Source organism: Podarcis vaucheri, assembly GCF_965113315.1.
Source record: "Podarcis vaucheri genome assembly, chromosome: 3".
NCBI lineage: Eukaryota > Metazoa > Chordata > Lepidosauria > Squamata > Lacertidae > Podarcis > Podarcis vaucheri.
This window is the reverse complement of record NC_138761.1, coordinates 4,179,083-4,204,398: the sequence shown is the minus strand read 5'-3', so window position 1 is coordinate 4,204,398 and position 25,316 is coordinate 4,179,083. Positions and strand designations below refer to the sequence as shown.

Sequence of the window (25,316 nt, the reverse complement as noted above, 5' to 3'; positions counted from 1 at the left end):
GGGGATTTTCTTGTTTAATGCAATTATTTTCCAATCCACACTTTTAACAATGATTTGTTCACCCATGTATATCAGTCATCCCTGCAGAGGTCTTTTCCTAAGCTTTCTAACAGCATGAGAAACCACTGGGCATATTTAGGGGTAGAATCAACGAAAGCAGGACGATAACTGTGCGGAGACAGTCTCACGGTTTGGTCAAACCCAACGCCTCTCTCCGAGATCAGAACCCCTTAAGAGGGGAATAGGCTGCAGGAGGAGGAGAAGGAGGCAGCGATACACACGGCCATTCGCAAGAAAACTGCCATACAGATGTGCATCGCCAAGGGAATGAACACTCTGGATAGACAAGAGGTCAGTTCCATGGAAGCAATCTGAGAAGGAACACAGGGGTAGGCAAAGTAAGGAAGCGGGGTGGGGGCCTCAAGGAAGAAACAGAAAGCAAAGGCTAAGAAAGGCCTTAAGACCAGGGAGCTCTGCACAGGGTGACCCTTCGTTGCACTGAGAACAGTTATATAGGGGGTGTTGAAGGGTACAGTGCCCAAGTATGCAAAAGTGAGTAAATTGGTGTAAGACAGACCCAAAACAGAGAAACAAACCAGCACCTGCTTCATGTTTGTATAAACATGTCACTGCCTAAACATACAGTAGCTGATTGTCAGCTACTTGTGTCCCTAGGAATCTATGAGATCCCAACCAAGGATCTTCTGATCTCCATTAGCTAGCTTGTGTATACTATAAAAAGGTAAAGGTACCCCTGACCGTTAGGTCCAGTCACGGACAACTCTGGGATTGCAGCGCTCATCTCGCTTTATTGGCCGAGGGAGCCGGCGTTTGTCCACAGACAGTTTTTTCGGGTCATGTGGCCAGCATGACTAAGCAGCTTCTGGCAAACCAGAGCAGCGCACGGAAAAGCCGTATACCTTCCCGCCACAGCGGTACCTATTTATCTACTTGCACTTTGACAAACTTTCGAACTGTTAGGTTGGCAAGAGCAGGGACCGAGCAACGGGAGCTCACCCCATCACGGGGATTCAAACCACCGACCTTCTAGGCTCTGTGGTTTAGACCACAGCCCCACCCACGTCCTGCACCTGTATATATTATAATATAGGCTTAAACGTAAAGATGTGGCATGCATTAAAAATAAAAAATAAACCCTTGCATTCTTACCGTGCATCTGTATCTTCTGTAATGAACACTTCATGTATGTTCTGGGTATGGCAAGAGACATATCACTATGGCAACAATGTGATCGGAAACTTGGTAAGAGGCCAGAATATTTTAATGTATGAAGGGGTGACTATGCAAGGGAGTGGGTCCCCAAGATTTCAATAGTTTCAGGCAAAATACACATCACTTCCCTTATGCAGGAAACACAGAGAGGCAAATGGGGACCAGGGAGAGAAACCAAGGTGGGAGGACTGAAGTAAATAACCCCAAAGGCTTGATAGGCAAGTTATATGCCTTCTTAGTGTAGCTTAGGAATTCAGCCAGTATATTTGTAAGAAAGAAGGCAAAAGAAATCCATATAAATAAATGGCACCGGATACGGAAGAACATACCACCTAATTTATTACTTGCCAATCTGGATGAAAATTTCTTTGTAAATCAATGTCAGCAGTAGCACAGGGTATAACTGTTGGTGCGACAAGGTGAATAGAGCAGATTTTTGGAGACTTCCCCAAACACTATTGTTTGATGCTACCATTATGAACTCAATCAATTAAATAGCTGGATATCTATTACCACATAATCCTAAAATTATACTACTAAGCTCCCTTAAAGGTTTAACCAATGACAATGTAAACCTAACTGTGATTGCCAAAATGTGCCTAGCAGCCCAGAAAAAAATGGATGCCCTCTTAATTTTTGGAAGACCAATTAAAGAATGGACAAATAGGTTTGTTGAAAGATAGACTTTATTTGTAATATTTTGGAACAATACATTTCTGGATAATATCCAAACATATGCTTATTTTTCTTTGTTTTGAGCACCTGCTTCCCCTTCCCCTTATTTTCTTTCAGCACTTAGCAGCCCAATATTTGGCCCTTTTTTATATACAGAAAGTGGTGTGTGTGTAATAGGAATAAGCCATCAAAATAAAATTAAAAAACCTGTTGACTAACTCTTATTTATTTAATGTACTATTATTATTCTGCTCAGCAATTAAAATGGGAATGGGGTAGTTTAAATTTACCTAGGTCTGCCTGGAAAAAGACGCCGCCACCAACCTGTGTTAATCACCTAAGGTTGGCTCTAGGCAAGCTAAGGAGCCACATCTCTTATAAGAGAGCAAAACCCTAACCCAGCTGCCAGGAGGTCCCTGGACTTGGGAGGTTTTTACAAGATCCTTGGCTAAAACCAACATGACAACATCAGGTTTATATAACAATATCAGCATAATGCTTATGGCATAAACATTAGCACATGGCAAACTGGTGGCCTTAAAATACAGTGTTTAAGTTAATTGTAAGTACAATTAAACATTAGGAATCTGTGACAGGGTAGTCCAGGGAATGAACTGTCAAGTCAATGCTTCTGGCAGTGGTTTTTCTAAGGAATTTCACTGTGAGGAGCTGCAGGAGAGTACTGGCTGTTCTATATGTTATGCTCTCAGTTCAGAGGATGAGAAGAGGCCCAGCAATCCTAGTCAAGAATCCTGAGGGAGCAGCATACACCCTAGAACACGTTCCAATTCCTCTGCAACATGCAAGACTCCCATGAGTTACGTCAAAGTAAAAGGCTTGAAAACCACTGGAATACAGTGCCTGGGCAAGCCCTGCAACTCACAAAAGGACTCCCAAAGTCCTTTCCTTATACATTTCCATCTGAAAGCACATACAGAATACAGTGACCCAGGGGTCAGCAAACTTTTTCAGCAGGGGGCCGGTCCCCTGTCCCTCAGACCTTGTGGGGGGCCGGACTATATTTTGAAGAAAAAAAATGAACGAATTACTATGCTCCACAAATAACCCAGAGATGCATTTTAAATAAATGGACACATTCTACTCATGTAAAAACACACTGATTTCTGGACCGTCTGCGGGCCAGATTTAGAAGGTGATTGGGCCGGATCCAGCCCCCGGGCCTTAGTTTGCCTACTCATGGAATACACATTTGCTTTACCAGTCAAGGAACAGAGCTCACAATTGCACAGGGAAAGGTACGAATTCTTCCTAAAAGGATGAAATTACATCTGCCAAGGATGTTGGAAGTATGGCAGAATACAGAAGAAGGTGGGATTAGATGACTCAAGGAAGTTGCTTGGAATTTGAATAATTTATTCTTTTAATTTATTCTAAATTCACACAAAAAAATGGCAGAAGGGAGTGACATTTGGGGGATTTTGCACAAAATTTGAAAGATTTATATGTACATGATTTTAGGTCTTGGTTTGGATCGCAATATTTTTCATTGTGATCCTGTGAGGGGCTGAGTTCCACAATAAAGGCAGGCCATAAATCTAAAGGGGCAAAATTAAACCCCCAAACAGCCCCACTGAGGGCTGAATATGCTCAGAAGCCATGGCTTGCAGGCTGACTGTTTTGGGGCAGGGGGAGGAGTGAGGAAACTAGATTTGAATCTCTTAATGCAGGTCCCACTTGTAAAAATAATTGTCCTACTTCAAAACAGCAAACTGAAAAAGGCCCCTCTCTGTACGCACACAGACAACCAGTCTAAAGCCGCTCTGAAATAAAGTAAGGAACCAACCCTGACCCAGTTTTCTTTATGTTTCTTCAGAGTCATGCTACTCACATGTACTCAACTTGGTTTCTCTTTTAAATAGGAACCGAACTTGAGATTTCATCATTCCATTCTCACAGCAACAATATTCAGTGCACAGCAAAAGAAAAGTTGCACAAACTGTTTGGACAGTTTGCTAAACAGATAGCTTTGAAAGCCATTTATTCTGAAAGTGGAACTAAGCTCCCAACCCTCAGGAAAGCAATGTTGCAGCTGTTTGTACAACTATGTATACCCAGCCAAACATAGACTGTCCATTTTCAGTTTCTTCTCTTTTATTCCAGCAAGTTACTGAAGTTTTATGCTAGATTAGCTGAAACCAGGCAGTTTGGGACACTGACATTTCCCTTCTGACCAATACACCTGAGCAAGATATTTGAAGACCCTTTGACTTTACTGGGTGCAGGATTTCAACCCTGGTTTTTGGATGCTTCATAGTTCTGCTAGTCCTTCATTGCATAGCCAGTAAGGTAGTAAATATTACATGGTACTGTTGCGCTCAGATCCTGCTAACCGGTTTCCAACAGGAATCTGGCTGGCCGTTGTGAGAACAGGATAATGGGCTAGATGGCCCACTGGCCTGATGCAGCAGACTCTTCTTGGGCTCTCAGAGGAAGGACAGTTTAGAAATAAACCAGTAATAATATTTGTGAGGGACAGTACAATCCCCATCAAAGTCAGGGACAGAGGGTGCTTCCATACACAGAGTCAGACCACTGAGCAATGCACTACACACACTGACAGAGGTTCTCCAGGGTTTCAGATAGCAGCCTTTTCCAACACTACCATGAGAAGCTTAGGATCGAACCAGATCTACTACTAAGCTACGCTGCTGCATAAAACTAGGGCCAAAGCAGACAGCGTGAGGAAAAATAACAGTGAGAGGATATTTGCTAAGCATAATCCACAACTATTCTGAAATGTTTACTATTGCAAACTTTCATATATTTGCGGTAATATAATTTACAATAAGTTATACTGCAGCTCTATTTATTCGGCGACTTGCCTGAAGTTGTACTAAATAAAGCTCAGTTCCTTCTTGTTGTTGATGAAATGGAAACCAAGCTAACAAGTTTATACAACGCAAAGTTACATGGAAAGATCTGTATATTCTTTTCCCTACACAGAAGTGCTCTCCACATGGAAGACGCATAAATGTCTGATGCATCCCCAAGCACAAATGAGACCCCACTGGTTCTGGCTGGATGCATTCGTGCTAGTTTTATGGAAACAGCCCATTCCAAATACAGCAGTTTGTGCAAAAAAAAAAAAAATCAATCCTCAACCTACCAAACTCTTCAGAGATTCCAGCCCTAATGCAAATCCAGAGGATAATTATTCTAGTTCCTGGGGTGGAGAAGTATTTACCTATAAGGCTCAACACAGACTACCTTACACAAGCAAGTTAGGCAACAGACAACAGACACTTTCAGTTTCATTATGTATGAAATACTCTCCAGTCTTTTTGGATATCAACTGTAATGTGTATGGGTTGCTCGTGCGTAAGTTGCCGCCTCTCCAGGCTTTGTTGCCTTGCTAAACCTTTCAGTCTGGGCAGCCCTTCACTTCGTGGCTGCCTCAGTTGCTAGCAGAATCCGTCAGTGGGCGTTTCTTAAATCTTTTCCAACATAGAAGTTGTTTGACACCCAGTCTCCTCCTACTCTCTCTGCGCTGAAGTCTTCTGCGCAGGGTGGGCGTGGGTAGCGGAGGACCCGTGCTCTCCCCGCTGGTGTCCGGTGAAGAGTCCTGGAGCCCTCTCGCCGATTCCCCCATCAGCCCCTCTATATCCCTGGTGTTGCGCTGATTTGCTTCCCCATCTACAGAGCTGCCTCTCTCCCTGCTGGGCCCTTCTCCAGCATCATTTGAGAGCCTTCCCTCCGCCTCTAGCTCCGATGTCAGTTCCCTGACATCAACCATAGGCCCTATAAAATATTACAGCTCTGATGGTGCAACAGGCTTCCATGTGGGTGGAGCTTCCTCTTCCTCTCTCCCAACACACCTTCAAAAACAGCTCTATAAGGTTGAAGGGGGGAGGTGGATGGGGGGGGAGAAATGGAAGTCCTGTTGCACCAGCAGAACCATATTAGCATAGCACCAGATGCAATTAAATATTTTAAGCCTGTGTCTCAAACAAAAGGTCTCTTTTTAATTTAATGTAAATGAAAGTAGCCTCCCATTGAGGCCAAGCACCTACACCTGGCAAAGGCATACTCGGCCCTCCAGGTGTTTTGGGACTACAACTCCCATCATCCCTAGCTAACAGGACCAGTGGTCAGGAATTGTAGTTTCAAAACATCTGGAGGGCTGAGTAAAATATGTAAAAATATTGTCCCCCCCACATATGCCAGTCAAAACTGTATTTGCTCTTTCCCATAGTTTTTTTAGTCCCATAGTCTTTTCTCATATAGTTTGTTTTAACACTCAAGTTGCTTTGCTTCTTTTTCTCTTTGAAGCACAACACAGAACTTTACCTAAAACTTTTTAAAACAACGTTTTCAAAGGGTGAAGGATCATGGTTTCTAGCAAGCATAATAGGCAAAACAAAAACATAAAACTTTACTTTCACAAAAATAAGGACAGCTCCCCCCCATCGCTGGATAGCTTCCCCATAATATTATATCTTACATTATTGATTCATAATTGCAACTTAGGACTTTGGACTATAGTGGGGGGGGGGCTTATCATTGGAACTCCCTCACAGGGAGTTCAGAAAGGCAATGACTATATACAGACCACAGGTGGGATTTAACTAAATTTTACTCAGTAAAAAGTCAGGCCCATTAATTTCAATGGGTCTACTCTGAGTAAAACTAGCACCCACATTTTATGGTGCCTGTTGAAGGCTTTCCTCTTTCAAGAGCCCTCTAAGTCAAGATTTCTATAGCCAGTTGGTATGTTTATTGGACTTGAAACTGCTTTATATATACAATTATTTTAACTGTTTTTTAAATACATGCAATTGTTTTAGATATGTTTTTATTGTAATGCAAAATCAATTCAAAATGCTTCATGAGATGAGATTCATAAATGGAATAAGTAATACAGTAATAGTAATAAATTCTGACTGCTTCCCTTTCAAACTTCCCGAACTAGCAGCAATCACCAAATTTCTCTCCAAACCAGCTCATTACAAATATACTTGAACAATGTAAGCTTAATAATAATAATAATAATAATAAACAACTAAGATTATATTTTCAAATGCATGATGCTCAGGAGTTGGGGTAAAATACATAATTCCGAAATAGTGTTACGATACAAGACAGCCATTTCTATAAGTCACAACTTACTTTCTATAACAAACTGTAAATTAGTCACACTTATGAATAATGCATTCCTCCTCCAACCTGGGTTTAATGTATTGTGGGTATTTTCGTTGGTTGGTGGGTTGGTTGGTTGGTTGGTTGGATGGATGGAAGTCACTCTGGGTTGCCTTGGGTAAGATATAGGGACTAAAAATTTAATAAATAAAATAAAATATTCATGCTTGCCGCAAGAGGCAGTGGCGTAGCGTGGGGGGTGCAGGGGGGGCCGGCCGGACCAGGTGCAACATCTGGGGGTTAGGCTTAGGGGGCGCAAATCCACGGGTTAGGGAGCGCAAATTACTTGCCTTGCCCCGGGTGCTGACAACCCACGCTACGCCACTGGCAAGAGGAAATTTGTGCATTAAAAAAAGCTCAGCTGATGCATCAAATATCTCCATTTGATAACTTGATCCCCAAATATCATGCCAAGTTCTTGGAAAGAATGCAACAAGGGCAATCCTGCAATATTTGACAATGCATTGCCACACATCTCGTCAATCTGTTTTTCTTTAATCCACAGCTAATAGCCACAGACTTAAAGAACAATCCTGCAAAAAACAGAATCCTTTGTCCATATATTTGAAATGAACATCAGCTTGATCTACTCCCCACTCCACGCCGGTGGAAAACAAAATATTTCACCACCACTGAAATATGGTTTTACACTCAAGTTTTTCTATTTTAGGTCGCTTTCCTCCTTGTGGCCAGAGGGGGGAAAAATCCCTCTATAAGTAGGCAAACCTGTCTATTCACAGTTCTTGAGCACTCTTGCACAGTATTAGAACTGTGAAGTATTAAAATTTGTGCATGTGCCTATACACACCTCCCAATAAAAACCAAGCACCCGCCGCTGGAACAAATGAACCCGGGCAATCCAGTTGAGAGCATATGCAGGAATTTGCTTTGAGTACTAGAACTAGACAGGGTGGATCTGATTTACATCAAATCAATTAAATTAAATTAAATCGATCACGATTTAAATCACTAGTCAGTAAGACTTGATTTAAATCTCTCTTTTTTTACAGAAAGACTCATTCTTGCTGGTATAATCTTAATATTTACAACAGATGGTTTCATTTTTGGAATAATAAATTTTCAGAGTACTTTTTACAGTTATATCAAAAATTACAGATTTGGTTATACTATTAGAAATACATAGACAGATAATCATGAAATTATTGTGAGGTTTAATAAGTTAACTGTTTCTATTTGCATAACTTTTCTGATGTACTTTACTGGAAGGAGAAAAATAATCATTTCCTTAATAACAATTTAAACAATTTATTTAACTAAATCAATAACACTATAGCATATGTATCCATGTTTGTTAACTGATGTGGTTAAACTTAGACTGAGTTTTAGCACACATGAAAAACTTAAAACAAATCCTTATTTCCGGATGAACAGCCTTTGGACTATAATGTAACTTAAATAGAAAACTATCTTTAGAAAGATTTTTCTTCCAAGAGCATTTTATTTTAAAAATCCGATTTAAATGTTAAAAAAAAAAATCTAGTTTTTTTAAAAAAATAATAATTTATTTTTATCCACCCTGGAAGTGGAGGACCTTAACAGTTCTTCCCAATTAAAATCCACTTCTGTTTAACCCACATTGTCTATGTTTCAGCATAATAATCCGGAGGGTGGGGGGTCATTTTGTTGCCGCTATTGTTAAAACAAGTTCTTACAGATCTACCGCAGATCACCACAAGATGAAAATGTCATAAGGACGTCACGTAGGCCAATCGCCCATCTAGTCCAGCATCCCGTTTTTACCTCAGTCAACCAGCAAGCAAGACGCAAACACAAGAACACCCATCTCTCATGAAGCCCACTGCGACTAACCATGATGGGAGAGCTTAGCCACTGTGGCCAGCAGCCACTGATTGTCTTCTCCTCCATGAATCTGTCTAATCCAGGGGTCATCAAACTTTTTCAGCAGGGGGCTGGTCCACTGTCCCTCAGACCTTGTATGGGGGCTGGACTATATATATATATTTTTGGGGGGGGGATGAACGCATTCCTATGCCCTACAAATAACCCAGAGATGCATTTTAAATAAAAGCACACATTCTACTCATGTAAAAACACCAGGCAGGCCCCACAAATAACCCACAAATGCACTTTAAGTAAAAGGACACATTCTACTCATGTAAAAACACACTGATTCCCAGACCGTCCGCGGGCTGGATTGAGAAGGCGATTGGGCCAGATCCGGCCCCCGGGCCTTAGTTTGCCTACCCACGGTCTAATCCTCTCTTAAAGCCATCCAAGATGGTGGCCATCACTGCCTCCTGGGGGAACAAGATCCATAGTTTATTTAAGGATGCCACTGTCTTTTGTTAAAACCACAACTAGAGCTCATGCTTACTTCATTCTGCGGACTAGTATTTCTTCATATGCAGAAGATTTACACACGCAACCAACAGAAAACTATTTCCAACTCTTCTTTTTCACTTTTCATTTCTTTTAAACTCACACACACACCCTCAATCCATTTGAAGCAAATTACTTGGAATGAAGCCAGTTCTGCCCCATTGACCTCTGGTATTTTTCTTTCTTCAGTTTTAGGATAGATTTTAATGAACTCATTGTATCTATGTGGTGTTCACTTTTAATTGAATTTATATTGTCAGTCACTTGGGCGGGGGAGCGACTCCAAGTTAAGAGACAGATTATATAAATGAAGTCAAATGAATGAACAGACACTGGATTTAAAGAAGTCTAAATTGATGCCACTCCAGATATTCCAGGTGAACATTTAGTTTAAAAGGTTTGAAAATACCTGGAAGCCTCTTCCCATTTCTGAACTACAAAACCTTTGCTTATTTTTAAAACATGGTGTGGTTTACTTCAAAGAATACTTTCCAGTTTTTGTAATGTAAACCAGTAGAATGATTAGAATGCACAATAAAGGGTAGGATGATGACCCAGTTCTCAGTTACTGAAACGTCAACATGTGCCGCAGTACGTAAAGGTGCAGTGCTCTCAACCCACACTGGAAAAAAGTTTCCTTTCAGTCACTATTTATTTCCATCCTGAATGTCATATTCAGCAAAAAAAAAAAAAAAAAAAAAACCCAAGTCATTCCCTCTTTCCTACCCATGAGATTAATTCAAGAAGAGGGTCACTTCCAGGATGTGAGCTTCAGAAACTTCAAGTTGCCTGAAGATGAGGGTAGGAAAGCCGTTTACATGCACTCAAACATGAGATTCATGCATATAATTGTAATGCCAGTCAGCAACATTATGCTGCAGGTGTAACGCATTAAACCATATTATCTATAAACACATTCACTAAGCTGATTTGATAACACACTAGAGCAGAACTGGCAAGTGCCTGGAAAAGCCTTTTATATGAAACCAAACCATTCAGAAGGCAACACAAATGGGGCAGTCACTAAAACATAAACTCTAACACAGCACCAAGTCAGACCCGCGTCACCCTCAGTCCTTATTCAAAGACTACTTCATCCCTTGCCCTTAAAAAAATAATAAAAAATCCATCTCTTGAGCTCAAATTACCCTCCAAACCATCCAATACCTCATTACCATCTTGATTTCCTTCAACCAGAAAAACTGCACAAGTACATTACTTATTCTCCCCAGGCTCTCTGAAAGAGGAGTGTGTAAACAATTAATGTGCATAAAAGAGTTTGCTGCCTCTGCTTTTGATAATCCAACTGATGATGAGATGCAACATGCAAAAGCAAAGAGGCCACACTTAAAAGCAGCAACGGAGAACACCTACGCTCCCAGCCCACTCTCTCTGGGCAATGAAGACTTCTGCTTACAGGCCCCCTGTTGCTGTGGGATTGTCACCAGCACCATCAACGGCACATCTTTGCCCCAATATGGGCCCGTCGCACAGCACCCTGCCCCAGCCATGTTTACGCAGTCAAAGCAGCCCAGACTCTTAATGACCAATCTGGACAAGAAGAAAGCAGCTTCACTACTTTGCTATTAAAACTTGCAGGTGGTTGTGTGTAGTTTTGCAGGAGAAGATGAACACGCAGGCATGTCAAAAGTTTAGGTGTGGGAGAAGAGTAGGCAGGTCTTCCCTACTCCTGAAAGTTACACTATTCATCTGAAATTTTAAAGGGGAGGGTGTATGCGGCACTTGACATAACCCAGAAACGAGCAGGAGTATTCCCCCACCTACAGATTTTTAGTTAAACGACTTTGAACCACCATATACACACTTCCTCCCAACGCAGGCTCTCTCTCTGCCTCTGTACACACAAATACTTGCTGACACTCTCCTTCCACAAGCCTCCGATTTTAAGACTGCAGTGTCCTCCTGGTCCCCTGCTCAACTGACTCTCCCCGGGATTTGAGGGGGGGGGTACAAGCCCTCCCATTCAGAGCCAAAGTTATTACCATTGCTTCACCACCACCACCACCACTTCTGATTTGTTGTGGGGAGGAGATAATGTCAATTCCAGGAACTGCTTTCTACTCTGGTTTAACCAAAGATGTAAAGGGAAACTGGATGGTACACCACATCCCCACAGCAGAAAGGTGCTGCTCCCTTTCTCCTTGGAAACCCCTTCCCATACCTTCCACCAAACCCCAGGCACCCCCTTCCCACTCCATTCCCCCCTTAACTATTCCCCATAACTAAAGATCACTCCCACACAAGCACACCTTCTCTCCACTTCTCTACAGATCGCCTATGGGGTGGACTTTGGTAATATGGCACCCTGCCTGAGCGAAGGCAGAATTGGGCAAATCCCACCCCCCCATTATTTCTTATTTTCACAATAACTGAGTACGTACCAGGGATGATGATGAGGATGATTACTACTGCTACTACTTTGCACCCTCTCTGCTCTGCACCCTGTGTGAGAGAACTGCCCACCCCCCCACCCTAAATCCATCACTGCTGGGATCTTCCATTACTCCCCAGTTCTGGGGTACTTTGCCACCTTCTCTGGCATCTGACAGATCCTTCTGGGAGATCCCCTCGCCGGCCTATAGCTTTCCAGCTCCCTAGGGTCCTAGTTACCCATTTTTTCATTGCGCAGCTCCCTAATCTGGGCTGGGGGGGGAGTGCAGCCCCTTTGACCTGTCCGCACCCATTTGGGTCTTCTTTCTGCGGGGGGGTACCCCGTGTGTCCCCTTGCCCCCCACGCCCCCCTCTTTCCCCACCCCAAAAGAAGAAAACTCCCTTCTATCTGCCACAACCTCCTCTTGGCACGGACACCTCCCACCCCCGGGGGACCCCTGCTCTCCAGCACCCACCATACTCCCCTGGCAGACCCACCCACCCCGCGACGACCACCCACCCCCCCAATCGCCAGGCTTTTGCACCAACACGCCCCTGCCCCCTTCCCTGTCAAACCCAGACCTCAAAATCATACAATCCGCCCCCCCCCCAAAAGCAGCCCTGCTCCTTCTGCCACTGCTCCTGGTGCAGCGCCCACCCACCCAAAAAAAACCACCCCGGACCCCGCCCCCTCCTTCGCACTCACCCAAATCGCCCCTTGGAGGACCCCCCCAAAATGCGCCCCGCCCCCTTCTTTAAACCTCCCCCCGCGAGCTTCTTCGCCCCCCACAAAAATAATCCATTTTTGCAAACTCCCCCAGCCCCCAAAGCTGCGCCCTCCCCCCCCCCCAAAGCAAGCCTCGGCCGCGGGCTTCCCTTCCTCGCCTGACAGCTCAGCCCACCCCCTGCGGGCTCACCTGCTGCCTCCGGCCGGGCCGAGGCCTCCCTCCTCGGCGGGGAAGGACCGGGGGTGGTCGCCTTCCTTGGCGGCCAGGAGGACCGGGCGCGCCCGGGGCGGCCCTCCCGTCCTCCTGCTGCTGCTGCTCGGGCGGCGGGCGCTGGCGGCTCTCCTCCTCGTCGTCGTCGTGGTCGTCCTCCTTCTTCTGGGGCCCCGGCTCCCTCGGCGGGGCTCCTGGGCGCCCGGGGCCCCCTGTCTCCGCGCTCGCTCAGCCTGCGGCGCCTGCTCCGCCTGCTCGGCTCCCGAGGGCGGGCGGAATGGCGAGGGGGCGCGGAGGAGGAGGAGGAGACGGGGCGGGACGCGGCCGAGGGGCTGGCAAGGGAGGACGGAGGGAGGGAGGCAGCCGCCAGAAGGGGAGGCCGCCGCCGCCGCCGCCGCCGAGGCGAGGGGCCGAAACCGCCTCAGCCGCGCGCCGCCATCTTGGGCAGGATGGCAGCAGCCGCCTGAGGGGAACCGCCGCCGCCTCGTCCTCCTCCTCCTCCTCTCCGGCCACGGGCGGCAGCCACACCAGGCCGCGCTCCCCTCGCCAGCCCGAGCTCGACGCCGCCGACGCCGACGCCTCACGCTCGGGAAAGAGCGCCTCTAAGCATGTGCAGAGTGCGGCGGGCGGCAGGCGCAGCAGCTGCCTGTATCCTCCTCACCAAGCGTTAGATATTAACGAGAGGCTTCGTTTTAAGAAGGGGGGGTGTTCTGCTGCTGCTTTTCCCCCTGCAAGTAGAGGGGGGGGGACAGCCATAGGATTTATTGGGGGGGTGCAGAACCGAGTTATCTGAAACGCAGTTAAGCATTTTTTATTTATTTACTTGGTTTAAGGGGCAGCTGCCCCCCTCTGTACCCCCAATGGCTACACCCACCCATGCACCCCAATTAAATAGTTGAGGGGGCTGCCCCCCTTAAAAAATTGGTGGGCATTGCCATTCCAATGGTGGGTGGGTTGCACGTCAGGTGAGCAATTATGCAGGGCAGAGCTCACCTGTCATCGTCCCCCCCCCCAATATTTTATTCAAGTTGCCCCCCCCCAGCCATCACCTAAGTGTGAGTGTGCTTGGCAAGGTATTTAGGGCATCACCTGCCTGTGCATGTGGTCAGGGTGCTTCTGTTGTACAAGGCGCCGCTTAAGTTGACAGCGCTCTTTGAAAAGCAGTTTAAAAGTAAAATCTGCAATCGCGGGTTACCAACGGGCAGCAGGCCAGCAACGCATTCCTGTGCGGCTTTACTTGGAAGTAAGCCCCAGTGCCGTCAGTGCGGCTTGCTCCCCAGTAACTGTGCTGAGAGGGTTGCGGAAAGCACAGCGCATTGGAGGCGAGAGGGGCTTCAGGGGCTGTGCATGCTCAGGGGCTGTGCTGCTAGCGTGCAGGTCGGTCCATTCGCACATTAAGCACAGTGGCAGCACACCCAGTTGAACCACCGGTGGTGCTAGCTAAATGCAAACGGTCAAGCGTTTTTTTATTCATGGCTAGCCTCTCTCGGCCCTCTCCTCGCAGCTTCCTGGTGAACCTCTTAGGTTTATAAATCCATATTTCCGCCCCACAATCTATGACGCTGAAACATGAGACGCCGCATTTGCACGGCAGCATCTCAAGATCACTGGCTGGCACAGTCTCCTTCAGTCTTCAGGTGGGGGCTCTTCGCAGCCCTACCTGGAAATATCCAAAGGTCGGACGCGAAGGCTTTCTGCGTGCAGAGCATGCGCTCTGTCACTGAAGGGCAAAATAAAAGTCGTTTTGCATTTAACACGCAAGCCCTTTTGACAAATAAAAAAAGCATTGGTTGAGGGCGGGGTAATAATTATCAGGGTCACAGTGGGCACAGAATGGGAATTCATCCTTGCCTCTCCATCAGAGTCCCGAGGAAAACCTTTCTTGTGAATGTGCTACTTATAAACACTCAATAGGAGCCCGGCTGGGTCAGGCCATAGGCTGATCCTTTGGTGAACCACATGGGAAGCTCACGAGTATGGCACAAGTGCTCACCTGCCGTTGTCTCTTCAGTGACTGGCCTTCAGGTGTACACGGCTTCCGATACATGGCATAGCCATCACAAATAGTAGTCATCAATATTCCTCCGTGAATTTGTTTGATCCCCTTTTTAAACCATCCAGGGTAGTGATTGTTACTACCAAGGCAGCTAAGGGTGTCTTGGGAGCCCCATGAGGGGGAGAGGGAATTGGGCCCCCAGTAAGCGCAGACCGGCTAAAAATATTTACACAGGATATAAAACAAGTGTATCATCTCATGTTGATGTCAATCATAAATATGATGGTATCTGTACCTGTTGAGAATATGAAGAGCCTAAAGGCTCATGTCAAAAATACAATCGCCCTCACGATTGTTGCTGAACTAACCATACACTTTAAATTTTTAACTTGGATGTGTAACACGACAACTTTGTTGCATTTGCACAGTGTTCACTTACAAAAACATGTAAATGCGACTGTTCAGAGTAAAATGAGATTACACCGTCATACTGTCAAAGCCCAGAAGCGTATAGAGTCAGAAATGCTCTGTTCACTGCACAAGTTTGCAAGCCATTATTTAGAATTGTGCATATACTGAACGCAAGATATATATTTTAAGAGCTACATAAAAACATATGCAAGATAATGGGGCCCTTCCAAGCCCTAGTAATTTGTAGCAGCTTCCTGTCCTCATCATGCTCTCACGTCTGCCCTAGTTACTGCATCTTCAAGTAATCTTAATCTCATAGTCTAACTTTGTGTTGTGTGAAGTCCTGTTGCCTATCCTGAATCCAGGTGACCTGGATGCCTAGTATTTTGAGAGAGAGAAACTCTCTACTTTCTCCACACCATCATTTATGCTCCTCTAGGAGGACCCGCTTACTGGTATTTTTGCTAAACTAAAAAAGGCCCAAGCATGCTTGTCAGGGGATGATTAGCTGCTTGTGCTTAAAATAGTGCCCCTTCAGAGTTTGTGCGACCCCACAAACCTCTGTGTGTGACAGAGCTCCTCAGACTTGTCTGCTCTAGTCACTTGTAGAGTCCGACAGTGGCTGTCTGCGGAAGCGCTTCCAGCAAAGAAGTTCCTTAACGGAAACGCGTCTCCTGGACTCACGACGTGACAGCTTCCAGCGAAGCATAGGTCTCCCTGCAGTTGCTTCTGACACCTCCCCGCTATTTTCGCTCGAAGTGTCTCTCACCCCTTTCTCTCCCCTTCTGCTTCCTGCCTGGGCTGCTGCGTCTCTCTCAGCATTACTGAGATCCTCCTCCAGAGACCCCGCGCTCCCCCTGCTGGTCCCTGCTTTGGCTGTTGACTCTCTCCTAGTCTCTGGGAGCCCTACCACTTCCCTTTCCTCCGATGTCAGTTCCCTGACATCCACCTCCCCTCCAGGGCCCCCCTCTCCCCCGCCCCTACTCTCTCCTCTGGGCGGTGAGGAGCTGAAACCCCTAAAAGAATCCTCTTCATCTTCCGACGTCTCGAACATTTCCCTCCATCGGTCTTCGTTCCGACTCGCTGAATCCTCCTCCACCTCGGAATCAGCGAACCCCTCCAACTCTTCTTCTTCGTCGGTGGTGGCGAAGTATTCCCTCCGGAACCTCGCCACTGGCTGGGGTTTCCGAGGGAATCTCTGATGAAAAGTTTCAATCAAAACCTCGTCATCTACATCCTCTGCCCTGACCCAGGTGTTTTCCGACTCCGGCTCCCCTTCCCACATTACCAAATACTCTACTTGCTCTCCCCTCCACCTGGAATCGAGAATCTCCGCTACATGGTAGCTGTGTTCTTTTTCCTCCATAGCTGGTCCCCTATTGACCCTCCCCTCTCTGTCCCCTATATACGGTGACAGCAATGATCTGTGGAACACTGGGTGCAACTTCATGTGGTTAGGTAACCGGAGTCTGAAAGCCACTGGGTTGACCTGTTGCGTGACTTCAAATGGGCCCAGCCTTTTGGGTCTTAACTTCTTACAACCTCCTTTAAATGGTAACCCTTGGGTGGACAACCACACCTGGTCCCCCACCCTAATGCTTTCTCCTTCCCTTCTGGTTTTGTCTGCCTGCCTCTTATATTCCTCCTTCGCCCTGTTTAAATTAAGTTGGAGCTGGCGATGGATCGCTTCCATTTCTTCAACGAACTGTTCTGCGGCTGGAACGCTCCAGTTCTCCCCCTCCCCCCCTGGGAAGGCTCGGGGATGACACCCGTGATTGGCCAAAAAAGGGCTCATTCCCGTGGACACGTTCTCCGCATTGTTATAGGCAAATTCTGCCAACGCCAGCTTCTCCACCCAATCATTCTCTCTGTCATTCACATAACACCTCAAATATTGCTGGAGGACACCATTAGCTCTCTCCGCCTGCCCGTTGGTTTCTGGATGGCGGGCAGTGGAAAAATTCACCTCTACATGCAATAAGCTCATGAGCTTCCTCCAGAACCTGGAAGTAAATTGTTTCCCTCGGTCCGAAACCACCCTCAAGGGGGCACCATGCAATCTAAACACATTTTCCACAAACAATTTAGCGGTTTCTTCTGCTGTGACCGCATGTGAGCAGGCTATAAAGTGGGCCATCTTGGTTAACAGGTCTACCACAACCATAATGGCTGTCTTCCCTTTGGACCTGGGCAGATCAGTCATAAAATCTATTGCCACTGCCTCCCATGGTCTTTCCGGCGTGGGTAGTGGTTCTAATAAACCTGCCGGTGCCCGCCTCTCCCCCTTGGCTCGTTGACATCGGTCACACCCTCTCACATACTCCCGCACATCTTCCCTGACCTTGGGCCACCAGAATTCCCTGGTAACCAGCCACATGGTTTTGTGTTGCCCAAAATGCCCTGCTGTGGGGCTATCGTGCAGTTGCTTGAGTACCTTTTCCCTCAATTCTCCTTCAGGTACGTATAACGCTCCCTTGTAGTACAACGCCCCGTTTCTCTCCTCAAAACCCCCGGGTTTGTCTCCCTCCCTCCTGAGACCCCTGAGTTTGTCCTGGGCATATTCATCCTGCACCGTTCCCTCTATCAGTTCCCTTAGCCCCACCAATGCCGCCCCACACACCCAGCGATCCTCGGGAATGACATGGGTCTCTTCGGGTGCACCCTCTCCCTCCAAATATTCAGGTTTGCGTGAGAGAGCGTCCGCCCTAACGTTCTCCTGGCCTGGTACGTAACAAATCTCAAAGTTAAATTTGGAGAACTCCTGGGCCCATCTCAACTGCCGTTGGTTGAGCACTCGCGCAGTTCTCCAATACTCTAGATTCTTATGGTCCGTGCGCACTTGCACCTTCTGTTGTGCACCAATTAGTAGGTGCCTCCATCTCCGGAAGGCCTCATAAATCGCAAGAAGTTCCCGGTCGTACACCGTGTAGTTTCTCTCAGATTTGTTCAGCTTTCGCGAAAAGAAGGCACACGGTCGCCACTCGGACCCCTCCTTCCCCGGCTGCAGAAGAAGCACCGCCCCTATGGCTCTGTCAGAAGCGTCTGTTTCGACCCTCAGCTTTTTTTGTAAATCCACATGTAGAAGTTGTTCGTCAGAGGCGAAGGCCTTTTTCAGTTCCTCAAACGCTCGCTCCGCCTCCCCCGTCCAAACAAACTTCTTTTTGCTGCTGAGACAGTCCGTGATGGGCGCCGTCAGGTGAGCGAAGTTTCGGATGAACTTACGATAAAAGTTTCCAAACCCTAGGAACCTCTGCACATCCTTCTTAGTCTTGGGGGTTTTCCATTCCAGCACCGCTTGAACCTTGCCGGGGTCCATGGCCAACCCCTTGTCTGACAAGCGGTACCCCAGGAATTCCACCTCCTTGGTATGAAACTGACACTTCTCCAGTTTCACCCACAGTCTGTTGGCTTGCAGCCTGCTCAACACTTCTCTGACGTCTCTCACATGTTGCTCCTCATTCTCCGAATACACCAACACGTCATCTAAGAAGGCCACGCAATTCTTGTAGAGCAAAGGCCCCAGTACATGGTTCATAAAGGCTTGAAAACACGCGGAGCCTGCTTGTAATCCAAAAGGCATAACGAGATATTCAAATGCCCCCAAAGGGGTGAACATGGTGGTCTTCCATTCATCCCCTTTCCTTATACGTATCAGGTTGTACGCCCCCCTTAGGTCCAGCTTTGTAAAAATCTTTCCTTTTCGCACCCTGGTCAAAATATCATCAATCCTGGGCATAGGAAAAGCCACCGGCTCTGTCACTGCATTTAGGGCCCGAAAGTCACATACCAGTCTCGGCTTGTCCGTGTTCTTTTTATCCACAAAAAACACTGGGCTACCCCCCGCTGCCTTGGACTCTCTGATGAAGCCTCTCTTCAGGTTCTTGTCAATGAACGCTCGCAACTCCTGCATCTCCCTGTCTGACATGGCATACAACCTGCCTACAGGAAGCTGTGCTCCAGGGAGTAAATTGATCTGGCAATCAAAGGGCCTATGCGGGGGTAGTTGGTCAGCTTCCTTCTCGCTGAACACGTCGCTGAGATCAGCATACTGTGATGGCACCTTCCCCTTCTCCATCACTTCCGTCCCTGCTAGGGTGGCTTGGGCCCCTGCTGACCCCTTTTCCCCCCTGCAGTGTTCTAAGCAATGTGCGGAACCGAAGGAAACCACTCTTTGATGCCAGCCCACCAGCGGATCATGTAGGGCTAGCCAGCTCATTCCCAAAATAATGGGAGCGCCTCCCAAGGTGGCCACATTAAACGCTATCAGTTCTGTGTGCCTTGCCACCCTCATTATCATTGGGATGGTCTGCAAGCTGACGCCTCCTCCCAACAGTTCTCTGCCATCGATCGTGGTCACCTGCAGGGGGTTGCTTAAGGGGATAGTCTGTATCTGGTGTTCAGCAGCAAACTCCTTGCTCATGAAATTGCAGGAGCTGCCTGAGTCCAACAGCGCCTTTATTTTTAGGGGGTGTCCATTTTGCAACTCTAGCGACACTTCAATCCCTAGAGCAGGTCGAGGAGCTTCTGGCACTGGCACTTGGGGAAGGGGCACTTTCACTGCTCTTTGGCCTGGCTGCAGTGCCCTGCTGGCAACCAGGCGTTGGCTTTTACCTGCTCCGTTTCTCCCTGCTCTTCCCCCTCAACAGTTCCCACCATCCCTTGCCATTCCTTCCTCTGGGGGCAGACTCTGGCAAAGTGGCCTGGCTGTTGGCAGAGATAGCATTTCCGGGGTCCCTTTCCCTCCTTCTTCGCCCCCTCACTGGGCTTTGAAACTGCGCGCGCGCGGGCTGTTCCGATTTCCATCGGCTCTGCCGGCGGGAAAGCTGGCTCAGGAATGTCTGGAATGCGTAACTCCTTCCAACGTTCCCCTCTCCCTTCCCGCCTCTCCAAGGCTCTTGCCTCCTGGCGCGCTCCAATGGTCAGCGCAGATTTGGTCAGCTGATCCATAGACACCGCCCTGGGGCTCCTGGCCAGCTCGTCTTTCACAGCTGAAGAAAGACCTTCTTCAAATAGCATCTGAATGGGTGCTGCCGATAAATCCCACCCCAATCTGTGAATCAGCATGGTAAATTCAGTCCAGTACTCACGGACAGATCTGCTTCCCTGCTTGCAAGCCATTAGCTGTCTGCGCACTACCCCCTCCTCAATATCGCTGGAGAACATGATATCCATTGCACGAAAGAATTTCATAGTGTCCTTCAGGATATCGTTGTGCGTTGCCATCAGGGGTCGAACCCAATCTCGCGCCCCCTTCTCAAGATGCCCAATTACGAAAGCAACTCGGGATTCCTCATCAGGGAACTCATCAAACTGCACATTCAGGGCATATTGCATTTCAGTCCTAAAGGCATGGTAATCCTTGGGGTCCCCCCCAAACTTCTGCACTAATCCTGGTACCTTTCTGGGGAACTGAGTGGTTCTCCCCTTCTTGTCTGCATCTTGAGCCCTCCTCTCCTCGAGCCTCGCCGTCTGCAGCGCAAGTTGGACCTCCAATGCTCGGTATCTGTCTTCCAAGCTTGGACCAGCTCCACCCCCTGCGGCTCCGGCTCCTGCTGGGTCGCTCATGATGCCTTCTCCTGCACAGGCAGCGTACAGAGACTGTCGGACTGCTGTCAGGGGATGATTAGCTGCTTGTGCTTAAAATAGTGCCCCTTCAGAGTTTGTGCGACCCCACAAACCTCTGTGTGTGACAGAGCTCCTCAGACTTGTCTGCTCTAGTCACTTGTAGAGTCCGACAGTGGCTGTCTGCGGAAGCGCTTCCAGCAAAGAAGTTCCTTAACGGAAACGCGTCTCCTGGACTCACGACGTGACAGCTTCCGGCGAAGCATAGGTCTCCCTGCAGTTGCTTCTGACACCTCCCCGCTATTTTCGCTCGAAGTGTCTCTCACCCCTTTCTCTCCCCTTCTGCTTCCTGCCTGGGCTGCTGCGTCTCTCTCAGCATTACTGAGATCCTCCTCCAGAGACCCCGCGCTCCCCCTGCTGGTCCCTGCTTTGGCTGTTGACTCTCTCCTAGTCTCTGGGAGCCCTACCACTTCCCTTTCCTCCGATGTCAGTTCCCTGACAATGCTGAAGAGAGATTTCCTCCCAATGCCAGTAGTATCAGTTTCTGGAGGCGGGTGGGGTGTTCCGTGGAATGCAACTGGGGAGGAAAGATTTTAATTTCTCATCCCCGCCTGCTGCAGTCCTAAAAATGATCAGCCCCCATCCTCTACCTGACGCGCTTTTTGTATTAAAAACAACCACACGTGTGGTTTGGGTCTGAGCTACGGCCCTTTCCATATGAAGTGTGAACCAGATCACAGCCGCGTTGTACAGCAGCAGCAGAGTCGCAGATTACTTAACCACAAATGCAACTTACGTTCGTGGAGACGCCATCAGTCATGCCATTTCTGGCAGCCTCGCCGTAGCATATCATGGGCCTGATGCATTCTTGGAGCACAGCACACCACTCGGCCCACGCAGTTGCTCAACCCACAATTTTACCACACACAAATCGGCCTCAAGATGACTTCACGTGCACTCGCCATGCTGGAAATTCGTGTTTAGTACACTTGCTGCTCATTGTGCGTAAAAATACTTGTGTGAGGAGGTTGCTTCAAAACTTGTCAGGGTGCTCATTGCCCTGGAACATCGTCTCTTGTGAATAGTCACCAACACTAGTCAATAGAAAATATGTGAAAATACATTAAGTGAAAATAAAATGCTGAGTGTGGTGAGCAAAATTAATAATATTTTTTTTCACAAACTTCCTGTGAGTGTGATTTGCTGTCCAAGAGTTTTTTTTTAAGTCCAACTTTCACATAATTCACTTCTTTAATTTTCTGGTGTGCATTGTTATAGGTGCCTAATACTTTCAGATTCTCAAATTCAGGATGTGCTAGCCAACTTCTTTATATCTGCTCACTAACATAACCCAGATGTCTGAAGATCAAACAAAGTGGGCTGGGTTCTAAATGGGGAATTAGGAGTGTGGCCTGCATGCATTTTCTTCCTACTTTATTTGTTTATCTATTTGTTGCCTGCCCTTCACCCTACAGTCCCAAGGCAGGATACAGCATTAAACACAATTTATTAAAAAAAACACACAGTGTAAAACAGCTTACAATCACGAAAAAAATAAAACAACCCATACACCTCAAGTATCAAAACCCAAGGTAAATAGGTGCGTCTTCAGCATTCTCTGTAAGCTGTATAATGAAAATGCTGTGCACAACTGTGTGGGAGGAAGTTCCACAGCTTAGGAGCCACCACAAAAAAGTCTCTGCCTTGATCCTCTGCACACAGAGGGCCTCCTCTGCCGACCTCAGCACCCAATATAGCCTTTTAGATACTTGGGACCTGAATCACTTAAAACTTTAAACAAAATAGACAGAGATGGGACATGGATGCATATACGGTAAAGGTAAAGGTACCCCTGACCGTTAGGTCCAGTCGTGAACGACTCTGTGGTTGTGGCACTCATCTCGCTTTACAGGCCGAGGGGGCCAGCGTTTGTCCACAGACAGCTTCTGGGCCATGTGGCCAGCATGACTTAGCCGCTTCTGGCGAAACCAAAGCAGCACACGGAAACGCCGTTTACCTTCCCGTCAGAGCGGTACCTATTTATCTACTTGCACTTTGAGGTGCTTTCAAACTGCTAGGTTGGCAGGAGCTTGGACAGAGCAACGGGAGCTCACCCCCTTGCGGGGATTCGAACCGCCGACCTTCTAATTGGCAAGCCCTAGGCTCAGTGGTTTAACCCACAGCACCACCCGCGTCCCATGGATGCATGTAACTGTTCAAATTCAATACTCGCCAATAACCTGTGTGATCCCTGGTTGTGCAATGCTCTCAAGAGAGACTATCCTGGCACCTTCATTACCTATTTTTAGGTGCCAGGCAAAAACATACCTCTTTTCCTGGGCCTTCAGCTACTTAAACAATCTATAGCCTTTCAAATTTGAGGGGGGCAGGGAGTTTTCTTTGTTTTGTTGTTGCTGTGTTATGCATTTTTGTATTTTTATAATGTAAACCCCCGTGTGATTCTCTGATGAAGGGCTGTATAGAAAATAAATATGATGATGATGACAACAATCACCCTCCTGTGATTCCACCCCAGCTAACGTCTTCATAAGCACTGGGTTCAGCCCTATCTGCACATGCAGCCCACTCTCATCCACAACATCGTCGGACCCATTAATCCAAACCATACGCTGCCCTTCCCCTGGTTTCTAACAGGTGCAAGCCGCTCCTCCTCTGTCTTTCCATCGGTATCAAATCCACAACTAAGACCTCATTAACAAAGCCAAAGGTTGCAACAAATACATCGCTTCCTCAACAGAGACAGACTCGAGCTACCACCTGTTGCTCTCTCCTCCTGGCATGGCAGGGGCACGAAATCCCAACAATAGCCTTCTTAAAATAAGATCACTTCTGCAGTGTAACTTAGCTGCTTGTCTGTTTTCCCGGGAGCGGGAAGACAGCAGGAAGCTGATACGGTTAACCTCTTGTGTTGAGCAAAACATACACATACTAGTTGGATTTAAGTATGGGAGGGATAAGGAAACAGTCCTGATCTTTGAGACCTGGACCATAGTCACGCAGCTTCCCGGTGCATTCTTCCTTACCTGAATATAAATGTTCATGGCAACCGCATGACATGGGCGGGATATCTTGGGTGTTTCCAAACGGGGTGGATGCTATTCATGCATGCAAGTTTTTCACAAAGTCCACATGGTGGCAGCATCAAAATGCCAACCTATATCAGGCTCTCCAAGTGCCCCTGTTTTCCAGGGACAGTCCAGATTTACAGAAGCCGTCCCAGTTTCAAATTTGATCCTGTAATGTCCCGCTTTTCCTTAGGATCTCCCTATTTGGAGTTATCCAACCCCCAAGCCATTTGAAGGCAGCCCTGTATAGGGAATGTTTTTTTATATTTAATGTTTTGTTATGCTTTTATATATGTTGGAAGCAGTCCAGAGTGGCTAACACAACCCAATCTAATGGGTGGGGTGTTATTATGGAATAAAGGTAAAGGGGCCCCTGACCATTAAGTCCAGTCGTGGCCGACTCTGGGGTTGCGGCACTCATCTCGCTTTACTGGCCGAGGGAGCCGGCGTACAGCTTCCGGGTCATGGCCAGCATGACTAAGCCGCTTCTGGTGAACCAGAGCAGCACATGGAAACGCCATTTACCTTCTCGCCGGAGTGGTACCTATTTATCTACTTGCACTTTGACATGCTTTCGAACTGCTAGGTTGGCAGGAGCTAGGACTGAGCAATGGGAGCTCACCCCGTCACGGGGATTCGAACCACCGACCTTCTGATCGGCAAGCCCTAGGCTCTGTGGTTTAACCCACAGCGCCACCCACATCCCATTATTAAGGAATAGGACGTCCCTATTTTCATCAGAGAGGAAATCTGGTAAGCTTTTTTAAAAAACAAAACAAAACAAAAAACTCTTCCCAATGGGCTACCCCTCTATAGGGTCTCTGTGTTGTCAGGATACAACACAGCTTATTAGTCCTCATCCAGCCCATGATTCCATCCAGATTTAGGGCATGCAAGACCTCTTCTGATTCAGAAGTTACAGTGAAATAGAGCTGGGTATTATCAGAATACTGGCGACACTTTGTAGAAATGTTTTTTCCAGATCATCTTCTCCGAGATACCAACCCCCCCCCCACAACAACAGAGTTCTTGCTAGAGGATGCTATAGCAACGGCTGCAGCCAGTGATGGGCTCACAGCAGCGTCTTAAAATGTATGCACACAGGCGCTCTAGAAAGATAACAAGCATATATGCATCTTGGGAGTTTGTCGTGCACATCCAACACTGGGAGTGGATAAATGATTGACCTGCCTACTTACCAGAATTCCCAACCAGCATCTGTGGGGAGTTTCCACACAAAGTATCCTCAGAGGGTGGATTTTTCATCAGGACTGCAGTAGGGGAAGCAAAGAGTTGCATTTCCTCTCCACAACAGCTTTGATCCCATTAATTATCAACTCCCCCATCCCCAGCTGATACAATCTGCATTTTAAAAAAATCTGTCATATCTAGTCAGTGGTGACCACCCACATCTCTCAAGGAGCCTCCAGGCTCCATATTTTGCAGGAGAGATTCAAATGCATACTGGGAGTTCAGGTTTGCACATTAATAATTTTATTATTTATT

General features: G+C 47.3%; 1 protein-coding gene across 4 annotated transcripts in view; it reads right to left on the bottom strand.

The window, feature by feature from the left end:
- Positions 1 to 12,853, bottom strand: part of NCOA1 (nuclear receptor coactivator 1) — a 302,949-nt gene extending 290,096 nt beyond the window's left edge. For all 4 annotated transcript variants that reach the window (XR_014218165.1, XM_082217275.1, XM_082217278.1 and 1 more), the window contains exon 1: positions 12,735 to 12,853. The gene's annotated coding sequence lies outside the window, so the exon portion shown is untranslated. The remainder of the gene's footprint in view (positions 1 to 12,734) is intronic.
- Positions 12,854 to 25,316: the final 12,463 nt, after the last annotated feature.